The 12,824-nt window shown below is 35.3% G+C and overlaps 1 long non-coding RNA gene across 1 annotated transcript; it reads right to left on the reverse strand.

Moving 5' to 3' along the window:
- Window positions 1-8,550: 8,550 nt before the first annotated feature.
- On the reverse strand, window positions 8,551-10,643 carry LOC134245356 (uncharacterized). Its single transcript, XR_009987404.1, has 3 exons — window positions 10,533-10,643; window positions 9,996-10,067; window positions 8,551-8,619 (listed from the first exon to the last, which is right to left on the reverse strand). It is a non-coding gene; the product is annotated as an uncharacterized LOC134245356 (long non-coding RNA).
- Between the last annotated feature and the right edge of the window lie 2,181 nt (window positions 10,644-12,824).

The following is a 12,824-nucleotide window of genomic DNA, read 5'->3' on the forward strand; positions in this document are numbered from 1 at the left end:
GCGAAGCCTTGATCACCACTGTATACAAAACATTCATCTCGCCGAAAATGTTCATGATTCCGCTAAACTGAGAAAGTTTACACATGATTTATCATCTCATAACATACATCAGCTCTCTGCAATGCAGAAATACTCGAATTGATGGTGGCATGTCAGATTCGTTTTTCGGTAGAACCTCTAAAATGAAAGTGAAAGAGGGAAATTTCAGAGTTCTCACTGGCATAACTATACACAAAATAATTCGGCTGATCTTCTTCATAGATTACATTTCCGAAGCTTTTATGATAGGAAAGATACTGCCAATTAACAAGTATGAGGCTCAGTTCAGTACATCTGCCCAATTTCTTTTATGCAATTCTGCAAATTTAGGAACTTGTAATTTTCCTGCACTACTTCTCCTACCGATTCTAAAAATAAAATGGGATGTACCCAATTAAGGTCTTCCGTTTCCAACGGAAAGGACTAATACGACTCGATGGTTGTCCAAGCTTAGCTAATGGACCATTGTTTTAGTGATGATAAAAATGAAAGTCTTGTCCAGTACGGGACGACATATGCTATTGCTTGCAATAGCAGACTTTCTAGTTATTATTAAGGTCTTCCGTCTTCAGCGGAAGACCTTCTTGTTATTCGTTTGTTTCTTTTCCACTGTTTTTAAGGTCTTCCGTCTTCAGCGGAAGACCTTATTGTTTTTCTTCGGTTTCTTTTTCACTTTTATTAAGGTCTTCCGTCTTCAGCGGAAGACCTTCTTGTTATTCTTAGGTTTCTTTTTCACTTTTATTATTAAGGTCTTCCGTCTTCAGCGGAAGACCTTCTTGTTATTCTTAGGTTTCTTTTTCACTTTTATTATTATTATTAAGGTCTTCCGTCTTCAGCGGAAGACCTTCTTGTTATTCTGAGGTTTCTTTTTCACTTTTATTATTATTATTATTATTCTTTTTTTTCTTACCGATTTTGTGCACGCGATTTCTCGAAAACGGCTCAATGGATTTCAACGAAACTTTCAGGACTTATGTAACATTACTTGAACCTTATGCATTTTTTTCCGTTTTGATGACGTCACTTTCGGTGTGGAAATATTGCCGATTTTATGAATTTTAAAGGGTCAGGTTGTCTCCAGACTTTCTCAATAATGGCTCTAGATAGAAACATGAAACTTTCAGGTATGATAGAGCAAAGTCTATAGATATGCGTAACGTCTTTCGTTTTTACGGGAAGTGCAGTACGTCGGCGCTGCTATGGCTCGAAAAATGACAAATCGCAAATTTCAAAATTTTTAACACCTTTTCTACGATATCTTTTTACCTGTAAACATTTTGTTTAAACATATTGAACAAAAGAAGTGTAAAATTTCAAGATCTTTCAAATGATATCTTAAAAAAAGGGCTGGCCCCTAAATTTAAGGGCCTGGAGGGGCCGAAAGTTTTTCTTTCATCAGTCAAAAAGTGTTAAGAATTTGTAAGAAGTCAAAGAAGCAAAGTTGTTCAAAATGTCAACCTAAATCTATTGGCGTCGTCAAAATACCTCCGGCGTCGTCACTTCCGGCCAAACCGGAAGTAGTCGGAAAACGCGTTTTTTTGCCGTTCTTGACAAGTTTTGTAGTTACACATGTCTCTGGAAGCATAAAAGGTAATTTTTCCGTACGTCGTCGTCACTTCCGGTCAAACCGGAAGTAGCAAAAAATGGCTTCTTTTGAAGGTTTTGATGCAAAAATGAAATTATAAAGTCACTGGAGACTTTTTAGCTCATTGTTTTGTTTTGTTCTGTCACTTCCGGCACTTCCGGTCAAAACCGGACGGAAGACCTACTCGTTGCTTTGCAACGAGCTTTGCTCTAGTTATTATTCTTTTTTTTCTTACCGATTTTTTGCACGCGATTTCTCGAAAATGGCTCAATGGATTTCAACGAAACTTTCAGGACTCATGTAACATTACTTGAACCTTATGCATTTTTTTCCGTTTTGATGACGTCACTTCCGGTTTGGAAATATTGCCGATTTTATGAATTTTAAAGGGTCAGGTTGTCTCCAGACTTTCTCAATAATGGCTCTAGATAGAAACATGAAACTTTCAGGTATGATAGAGCAAAGTCTATAGATATGCGTAACGTCTTTAGTTTTTACCGGAAGTGCAGCACGTCGGCGCTGCTAAGGCTCGAAAAATGACAAATCGCAAATTTCAAAATTTTTAACACCTTTTCTAAGATATCTTTTTACCTGTAAACATTTTGTTTAAACATATTGAACAAAAGAAGTGTAAAATTTCAAGATCTTTCAAATGATATCTTAAAAAAAGGGCTGGCCCCTAAATTTAAGGGCCTGGAGGGGCCGAAAGTTTTTCTTTCATAAGTCAAAAAGTATTAAGAATTTGTAAGAGGTCAAAGAAGCAAAGTTGTTCAAAATGTCAAGCTTAATCTATTGGCATCGTCAAAATACGTCCGGCGTCGTCATTTCCGGCCAAACCGGACTTAGTCAGAAAACGCGTTTTTTTGCCGTTCTTGACAAGTTTTGTGGATACATATGTCTCTGGAGGCATAAAAAATAATTTTTCCGTCCGTCGTCGTCACTTCCGGTCAAACCGGAAGTAGCAAAAAATGGCTTATTTTGAAGGTTTTGATGCATAAATGAAATTATAAAGTCACTGGAGACTTTTTAGCTCATTGTTTTCTTTTGTTCTGTCACTTCTGGTCAAAACCGGACGGAAGACCTACTCGTTGCTTTGCAACGAGCTTTGCTCTAGTTATTATTATTATTCTTTTTTTTCTTACCGATTTTGTGCACGCGATTTCTCAAAAACGGCTCGATGGATTTCAACGAAACTTTCAGGACTTATGTAACATTACTTGAACCTTATGCATTTTTTTCCGTTTTGATGACGTCACTTCCGGTTTGGAAATATTGCCGATTTTATGAATTTTAAAGGGTCAGGTTGTCTCCAGACTTTCTCAATAATGGCTCTAGATAGAAACATGAAACTTTCAGATATGATAGACCAAAGTCTATAGATATGCGTAACGTCTTTCGTTTTTACTGGAAGTGCAGTACGTCGGCGCTGGCTATGGCTCGAAAAATGACAAATTGCAAATTTCAAAATTTAATACACCTTTTCTACGATATCTTTTTACCTGTAAACATTTTGTTAAAACATATAAAACAAAAGAAATGTAAAATTTCACGATCTTTCAAATGATAGGTTAGAAAAAGGGCTGGCCCCTAAATTTAAGGGCCTAGAGGGGCCGAAAGTTTTTCTTTCATAAGTCAAAAAGTATTAAGAATTTGTAAGAGGTCAAAGAAGCAAAGTTGTTCAAAATGTCAAGCTTAATCTACTGGCGTCGTCAAAATACGTCCGGCGTCGTCACTTCCGGCCAAACCGGAAGTAGACGGAAAACGCGTTTTTTTGCCGTTCTTGACAAGTTTTGAGGTTACATATGTCTCTGGAAGCATAAAAAGTAGTTTTTCCGTCCGTCGTCGTCACTTCCGTTCAAACTGGAAGTAGCAAAAAATGGCTTATTTTGAAGGTTTTGATGCAAAATTGAAATTATAAAGTCACTGGAGACTTTTAAGTCCTTGCTTTCTTTTGTTGTGTCACTTCCGGCACTTCCGGTCAAAACCAGACGGAAGACCTACTCGTTGCTTTGCAACGAGCTTTGCTCTAGTTATTATTGTTTTTTTTCTTACCGATTTTGTGCACGCAATTTCTCGAAAACGGCTCAACAAAATCTTATGAAACTTTCAGGACGTATGGAACATCACTTGAACCTTATGCGTTTTTTTCCGTTTCGATGACGTCACTTCCGGTCTAGAAATATCGTCGATTTTCTGATTTTTAAGGGTCATTTTGTCCACAATTTTCCCGAAAAACGGCTCTAGATAGAAACTTCAAACTTTGAGGCTAGGTAGAGCTATGTTTGGAGAGGTGCATCAGGTATATCAAATTTACCGGATATGACGCACGTCGGCGCTCGCTATGGCCCGAAAATAGACCTATCACAAAGTTCAAAATTTCTCATACCTTTTCTTCGATATCTTTTTACCTGAAAATATTTTGTTAAAACATAAATAACAAAAGAATTGAAGAATTCCTAGATCTTTCAAATGAATTCTTTAAAAAAGGGCTGGCCCCTAAAATTAGGGGCCTAAAGGGGCCGAAAGTTTTTCCTTTATATATCAAAAAGTATTGAGAATTTGTAATACGTCAAAGAAGCAAAGTTGTTCAAAATGTCAAGCTTTATCTCATAACGTCGTCAAAATACATCCGGCGACGTCACTTCCGGTCAAACCGGAAGTAGTCCAAAATTGCATAGTTTTGGTGTTCTTGAAAGGTTTTTGGATATCATATGTCACTAGAAGCTTAAATCTTAATTTTCCGCCTGTCGACGTCACTTCCGGTCAACCGGAAGTAGCCAAAAATGGCTTAATTTAGCACTAATTAACATAAATTTGGAGAATTAAACCATTTTCGGACTTCATTACTCTTTTTTTTAAAATGAAAGTTACTTCCGGTCAAACAGGACGGAAGACCTACTCGTTGCTTTGTAACGAGCTCGTCTCTAGTTCTTATTATTTTTTTTCTCCCGGATTTTGTGCACGCGATTTCTCGAAAACGGCTTGTTAGATTTTTATGAAACTTTCAGGTCTGATAGAATATATTTAAAACTTGATGCATTTTTTTTTCATTTTGATGATGTCACTTCCGGTTCGAAAATTTTCGCAATTTCGTGATTTTTAAGGGTCATTTTGTCCGTCGCTCTTCTTAAAAATCGCTCATCACAGGAAGATGAAACCTTGTCTGGAAGATAGAGCAACAAATGTAGATTTGCATTGTGTTGTTAACTTTCACCGGAAGTACTGCACGTTAACGCTCGGTATGGTCTGAAAAAAGCCATATTGAGCGTTTCAACATTTTTTACACTTTTTCTATTATATTACTTGTAAATATTTTGTTAAAACATATAGAACAAAAATTGTGATGAATTCTAAGATCTTCAAAATGATATCTCGAAAAAAGGGCTGACCCCTAAAATTAGGGATCTAGAGGGGCCAAAAATTTTTACTTGATATCTCGAAAAGTATTGAGAAATTGTAATACTTCAAAGAAGCAAAGTTGTTCAAAATGACAAGCTTAATCTACCTGAGTCGTCAAAATACGTCCGGCGTCGTCACTTCCGGCCAAACCGGAAGTAGTAAAAAACGGGTATTTTTGCCGTTCTTTTTAAGTTTTTTGGTAACATTTGTCTCTTGGAGCATAAAAATTAATTTTACGTCCGTCATCGTCACTTCCGGTTAAACCGGAAGTAGCAAAAATTGCTTATTTTTGCATTAATTAACATAGCTTTAAAGGATTCAAACCATTTCTAAGCGTTATTTCTCATTTTTGTTGAAAATGAAACTTCCGGTCAAACAGGACGGAAGACCTACTCGTTGCTTTGCAACGAGCTTTGCTCTAGTTAGGGTCTTCCGTCTCAGCGGAAGACCCTTCTATTATTCTATTGTTTCTTTTTCACTTTTATTAGGGTCTTCCGTCTCCAACGGAAGACCCTACTATTATTCTATTGTTTCTTTTTCACTTTTATTATTATTATTCTTTTTTTTCTTTACAATTTTTGTGCAGAAGATTTCTCGGAGATGACTCGACCGATTTACTTCAAATTTTCGGAGAAGGTGTATCTTTATCTAAACCTTATACGTTTTTTTCATTTTTTGAAAATTCACTTCCGGTCGGAAGTTATCGCCCTTTGATCGAAATTTTGATGACCTCCTTGTCTGTGATGGAACTCAAAAACGGCTCAAGCTAGAAAGCTGATTTTTTCAGGCATGATAGAGGACATGTTGCCATATTGCAACATGGTCAGGATATTTTCCGGAAGTGCCTAGTATGGGAGCTCGGTAGGGGTCAAAATTTAGGACACGAATCATGACCGAATTTTTGAGACGTTTCGCATCATATCTTTTAAAGTATAAATATTTTGTTAAAACATATTGAACATCATTTGTGCAGAACATCAAGATCTTTCATATTATACCAAGAAAAAAGCGCTGACTCATCACATTAAGGGCAAAAAGGGGCCAGAAGTCTTTAATCGATAACTCTTTAACAATCAATATTTTGGTATATATTACTGAACAAAAAATGTTAAGCTTAACAATCTACAACTATATATTATGATATTCAAGTCGTATGGTACATAATTAGGGGCCACAAGGGGCCAGAATTCAAAATCTTTGATGCTTTATATCTCGAAAGGGAGAAATATTTTGATAAGCAATATTGAACAAAAGATGTTCAAAATAATGTTCTGAACAATCTGCAACCTTTCAATTTTTGCTAAACGTCCCCATTAAGGAGTTTAAGGGTTGGCCCCTAAATATTTCTTTTGCTAATATCTCAAAAACGAAAAAGAATTTCTGAATAGTTATTGAACAAAAAATGTTCAAAATCAAAAGATCTTTAAGATGAGATCCAGAAAAAGGGGCTGTGCACTCGAATTAGGGGCCAAGAGGGGCCAAAAGTCTTCAATCGATAACTCTTTATCAGTTAATATTTTGTAATACATTACTGAAGCAAAGATGTTTATCTCAACCATCTACAGTTATATGTTATAGTTTTTATGTCGTATGTTACATAATTAGGGGCCACAAGGGGCCAGAATGCTAAATCTTTGATGCTTTATATCATGAAAGGGAGAAATATTTTGATAAGCAATATTGAACAAAAGATGTTCAAAATAATGTTCTGAACAATATGCAACCTTTTATTTTTTGCTAAACGTCCCCATTAAGGAGTTTAAGGGTTGGCCCCTAAATATTTCTTTTGCTAATAACTCAAAAACGAAAAAGAATTTCTGAATAATTATTGAACAAAAAATGTTCAAAATCAAAAGATCTTTAAGATGAGATCCCGAAAAAGGGGCTGGGCACTCGAATTAGGGGCCAAGAGGGGCCAAAAGTCTTCAATCGATAACTCTTTATTAGTTAATATTTTGTTATACATTACTGAAGCAAAGATGTTTATCTCAACCATCTACAGTTATATATTATGGTTTTACGTCGTATGTTACATAATTAGGGGCCACAAGGGGCCAGAATGCTAAATCTTTGATGCTTTATATCATGAAAGGGAGAAATATTTTGATAAGCAATATTGAACAAAAGATGTTCAAAATAATGTTCTGAACAATATGCAACCTTTCATTTTTTGCTAAACGTCCCCATTAAGGAGTTGAAGGGTTGGCCCCTAAATATTTCTTTTGCAAATAACTCAAAAACGAAAAAGAATTTCTGAATAATTATTGAACAAAAAATGTTCAAAATCAAAAGATCTTTAAGATGAGATCGCGAAAAAGGGACTGGGCGCTCGAATTAGGGGCCAAGAGGGGCCAAAATCTTCAATCGATAACTCTTTATTAGTTAATATTTTGTAATACATTACTGAAGCAAAGATGTTTATCTCAACCATCTACAGTTATATATTATGGTTTTTATGTCGTATGGTACATAATTAGGGGCCACAAGGGGCCAGAATGCTAAATCTTTGATGCTTTATATCATGAAAGGGAGAAATATTTTGATAAGCAATATTGAACAAAAGATGTTCAAAATAATGTTCTGAACAATATGCAACCTTTCATTTTTTGCTAAACGTCCCCATTAATGAGTTGAAGGGTTGGCCCCTAAATATTTCTTTTGCAAATAACTCGAAAACGAAATAGAATTTCTGAATAGTTGTTGAACAAAAAATGTTCAAAATACTAGGAGCTTTAAGATGAAATCAAGAAAAAGGGCTTATTCCTAAAATAAGGGGCCGTGAGGGGCCAAAAGCCGATTTTTAAAAATCTTAAATGTTCAATGTCTTTTGAAGTTACAGAGATAGAAAATGGAAAATCTTGAAATTTATTTTCCACGATTAAACTCAAAAAAGGTAAAAAGGAGATGCAAAGATAAAAAATCGAATTTTCTAACTTTTTTGATTTTCAATATTTTTCATTTCTTTTTGGAATGCTACACAGCTAATTGTGCCACGTGCGTTTCACGTACGTTAAACATATGTGACAAGTACGTGACTTCACGTACGTTTTCCATGAAAAAAGATACCACGTACGTTATACGTACGTTTTCACACATGTGAATATCATGCGTGTCACGTATGTTAAACATACGTATTGCCTACCATACGTTTCACATATATTGTACACCTACGTTACTCATACGTTTCACATATGAATAACGTACGTGCAACATGTGTGTAATATATCTTTCTTATAACATGTTTAATGGGTTTATTATTTGCACTGCTCATATTGTAAATGTCTAAATACCATACAAAAATGTGTCAAACCATGGTTAAACACATGCTTTGAACATTTTTTTCACATATTGTAAGCGTTGGTAAAACAAAAATTACGTGCAATTTAAATATTCAATTGAGGCATTTGACATAATTTCCCTCAAAGGCTTATTTCTTTTTCATCTGTTGAACGATCCACTTTCTTGTTATCCTTGACTTTAAATTTCCTGATCCTTATTCTCTTGAAGCAATCACAACAAAAGACAAATTAAGATTTAAGCCAAATTTAATGTTGAGTATGTTAACATCAATTCGTTCTTCTCCAGTTCTCTTTTATCTGTAAAGAAAAAGAAAATATTAAATGCATGGAATAAGGGAAAACCCATTTTTCCCTGAACATTACTATTATCCACATATTAATCCTGGTTGATTCCCTGTAGAACTTAAATATAAATACTAAATAACTATAATTAATTTTTTAGTTTTCATAATCATGATCTTTTAAACTATTTTTTTTCACTATATCCTCAAATATCTACCTTGTAATTCTCTTATAATCTAAAATTCATTAAATAGCATTGATTTGTGGGTGAACTCGGAAAAAAAGGATGTGGTTTTTTGTACTTATACTGATACCCCATATGCCAGCTTATGGTTAATGCAAGTCAGTCAAGGTCAAACGTCAAAATTGTTGTTATCCAAGGAAGGACTTGTCACAAAGAATAAATCTGTGAAATATGAAAGCCCTACTACTTTCAGCTCAAAAGTTAAGATCAAAGAAAGTTTTTTTAACAGTGGGTTAAACTAGAAGTTCAAGGTCAAATATTTAAGGATTGACTATAATTCTTGGCCAAATTATTTGATGATAACCTGGTTTGGGCCAGTTTACGCTTTATAATCCGCGAAGCTAGTATTTGAAGCCTCTAAGTTTATAAGACCCAAAATACATCAACAGGGAAAGTTTGATGATTCTTAGCCAGTTAGGACTAAAGATATTTCAATAGAGCTATAAAATACCATAAATAGGTCATGGTGACCTACTTTTTGGTTGACATTCTCCAAAAACCATAGATGCCTCAACTGACAAAGTTTAACAATTCTAGGTCAATATAAAGTTCTTTTGGTTTTATTTTCCTGATTATCTCCCTTTGTATAAGGGTCCAAGCCCTAGTTTTAGTATAAATGGTAGCCCTTGGGCCAAGGATGCCCCGTAAAAAAAAATTGACAATGATTGTCCAAGGGGATCTTGAGTTATGGCCCACATTCTAGAATGTTTATGCACACCGCACATATGGCCATAGCATTAGCTGTTTAAGGCTTTGGCTCAGAAGAGCTAAAAACAGTATACATGTACTGGTACACCTATTTGCTGACTATGAGGATAATAGCTAGTTTATCATCCCCCAAGACAGCAACTATTCCCCTAGATGCAGCCGAGGGAAATAGTTTGCTGTCAAGGGAGATGATAAACAAGCTATTTTCCGAATAGTAAGTAAATAGGTGTTTTATTATGGCACCTGATCCCACCTCTGAGGTTTCTGGGGTCCGTGTTTGCTCTGCTCTTATTTTGTATAGTTTTATGGACTTTGAGATTGAATACTGTTCGTTATCTCCATATCCATCTATTATACTGAAGCTGACTTAAACTTATATGTAATTAAGGTCCCATCAGGATAAAACCAGAAGAGTTTCGAAATGAAAAATTGAACTTACCTTCTGCATTAATCTTTAGCTTGGCATGGACCCATCTGTTTTTGTGTGTGTTCCAAGTGTATACTTTTTGTCCTTGAGGTTAGAAAAAAATATATGTTAAAAAAATTAGACAACTTTCACATTAAATTTTACAAAAGTCATTCCCCTATGTGGGGTCAATCCGGCATATGGCTCTGTTTTCCCTCTGTAACCTTACCAAATTTATTTTTCAGTATCTTAAAAATAAAATCTGTAATGAATATGTTCATTAAGATTTTCATGTTGCCCCAAACTTTGGCAATACAGGTACAGATCTAAATTGTCGAATAACCTTTGAAGATTGAAAATAATAACAGCCCAACAGGTAGCTTACAAAGGGCAAAATGGGAAAAATGAGAGTTATGCCGACAAGGGAAGATAACTCTTAGTAGTGTGAAATTGGTCAAACTCAATTGCATTAAAAATTTTACATGGAAATCTTTAAGCTACATGTAGTATTTGCAAGTCTTAAAGCAATATGATCAGAAAATCTTATTCCTTTTTAAAAGTTATAATTACCATATTTAAGATTAATACTGGTTAAACTTTCCGAATCTGTTTTGAAGTTCATTCTAGGCATTTAGGTGTTTACAAAGATGAGCTTCAGTCACCATCGTGGAATGCATATCTAAAATAACATAAAAATACACAATCTCATTTACACAATTTATATTCATAATGATGAAAAAGGACAATTATGTAAAAACAAAACTGTTACACCATTATTGCCCTCAAAGAGAATGATTTCCTTTACCATAAGTAATGTGATGTTTTAAATACACTGCAAAAAGAAATAAATTCAGTGATTAGAACTTTACATATTTGTAAGGTTAAAAACATTTTAAATAAATACTTAATTGTTATTACAGTATTTTTAAACTTCACCTGCATTTTGATATATGACGTGCCCTTGTTGACCAAACAGCTCACTGCCTCAACATGGTCAATATTTTCTGTTTTTGATAACCCAAGTCTCCTTTATGTAATGCATGAAAAACACCCCCTTAGTTTACATGCAACACACAGTCATCAGTGGTCATAAAGTAATTAAATAAAAAAAATAATAATTGTTGATTTTATGCATTCCTCACCGTAAGTTAAGCACTTAGAGACGTCAGACTTCTCTTTCCAGTGACGTCAAGGGTAACGTAAATGTAATACAAAAATGGAGGCTGGAAAATTCCGGAAGGTATATTTTATAAGTTTTATACGGACGGTACCCACTGTACATTAGATATTTATCTAGGTAAATCATTTACTCCATTTAGAGATTTGTTGGGAAATTATCGTGAATTTCTTTCTTTCTTTTTTTTCAATTTAGTTTTGCTCTTGAATTCGGATTGATTATATCTATCGATGACCGAGTTTAATTTTATGTACCTCTACCGATATCCGATATACAAGACGAGAACTTGGTGTAAACTTTGTTTACCGTTTTTAGAGTAGATTTTAAACTAATGCGAACTGATAACATCATGTCAGACATAAACGTGGACGTAAGGTAAACAATGTGAGATTAATTGAAACATTAAAGACATAAAACACGCGCGACATTCACAAGTCAACAACGCACACGTCTGTGAGTAATCACAGTGAGATGGGTCGAGAGTGAAAAATTGGTCTGATGTCTACTACTTCCACAACTAGGCCTAACTATTTTTATGCCCCGCCATGAATATGGCCGGGGCATATAGTGTTTGTTATGTCCGTCTTCTGCCTTCTGTCCTTCCGTCCTTCCGTCGCACTTTGCGTTTAGCTCTTGTCAAAGCTAAGTTTCAAAGAAACTATTCAAGATATTTTCATCAAACTTCATATGCTGATAGATATTGATGAGAGCTATGGTTCATCTAGAGATGAACACTACCAGACTTGCTTCGGATGCTGAATCTGACAGACATTTTCAAGACGAGTGACAAGGTAAAAGTTTTAGGAACAGGTCCATTCCTAAGGAACCATAAGCCCTACTTGGACCAAACTTGCATTGTTGATGCATCTAGTGATGGACACTACCAGATTTGCTTCGGATGCTGGATCTGACCTATATTTTCATTCCCAAGTAATTATAAGCCCTACCTGAACCAAACTTACATGGATGATGCATCTTTGGATGGACACTACCAGATTTCCTTCGGATGCTTGATCTGACATATATTTTCATTTCCAAGTAACTATAAGCCCTTCCTAAACCAAACTTGCATGGATGATGCATCTAGGGATGGACACTACCATACTTGCTTCGATTGCTTGATCTGACCTATATTTTTATTCTCAAGTAATTATAAGCCCTGCCTGAACCAAACTTACATGAATGATGCATCAAGGGATGGACACTACCAGACTTGCTTCGGATGCTGGATCTGACCTATATTTTAAATCCCAAGTAACTATAAGCCCTACCTAAATCAAAATTGCATGGATGATGCATCAAGGGATGGACACCACTAAGTTTGCTTCGGATGCTGAATCTGACCTATATTCTCATTCCCAAGTAACTATAAGTCTTATCTAACCAAACTTGCACGGATGATGCATCTGGGGATGGACACTACCTGACTTGCTTCGAATGCTGAATCTGACCTATATTCTCATTCCCAAGTAACTATAAGTCCTACCTTAACCAATCTTGCATGGATGATGCATCAAGGGATGGACACTACCAGACTTGCTTCTGATGCTGGATCTGACCTATATTCTCATTCCCAAGTAACTATAAGTCCTACCTTAACCAATCTTGCATGGATGATGCATCAAGGGATGGACACTACCAGACTTGCTTCGGATGCTGGATCTGACCTATATTCTCCTTCCCAA

Source organism: Saccostrea cucullata, unplaced genomic scaffold, assembly GCF_032062105.1.
Source record: "Saccostrea cucullata isolate Sc308-1 unplaced genomic scaffold, CSIRO_AGI_Scuc_v1 ctg2382, whole genome shotgun sequence".
NCBI classification, from domain to species: domain Eukaryota; kingdom Metazoa; phylum Mollusca; class Bivalvia; order Ostreida; family Ostreidae; genus Saccostrea; species Saccostrea cuccullata.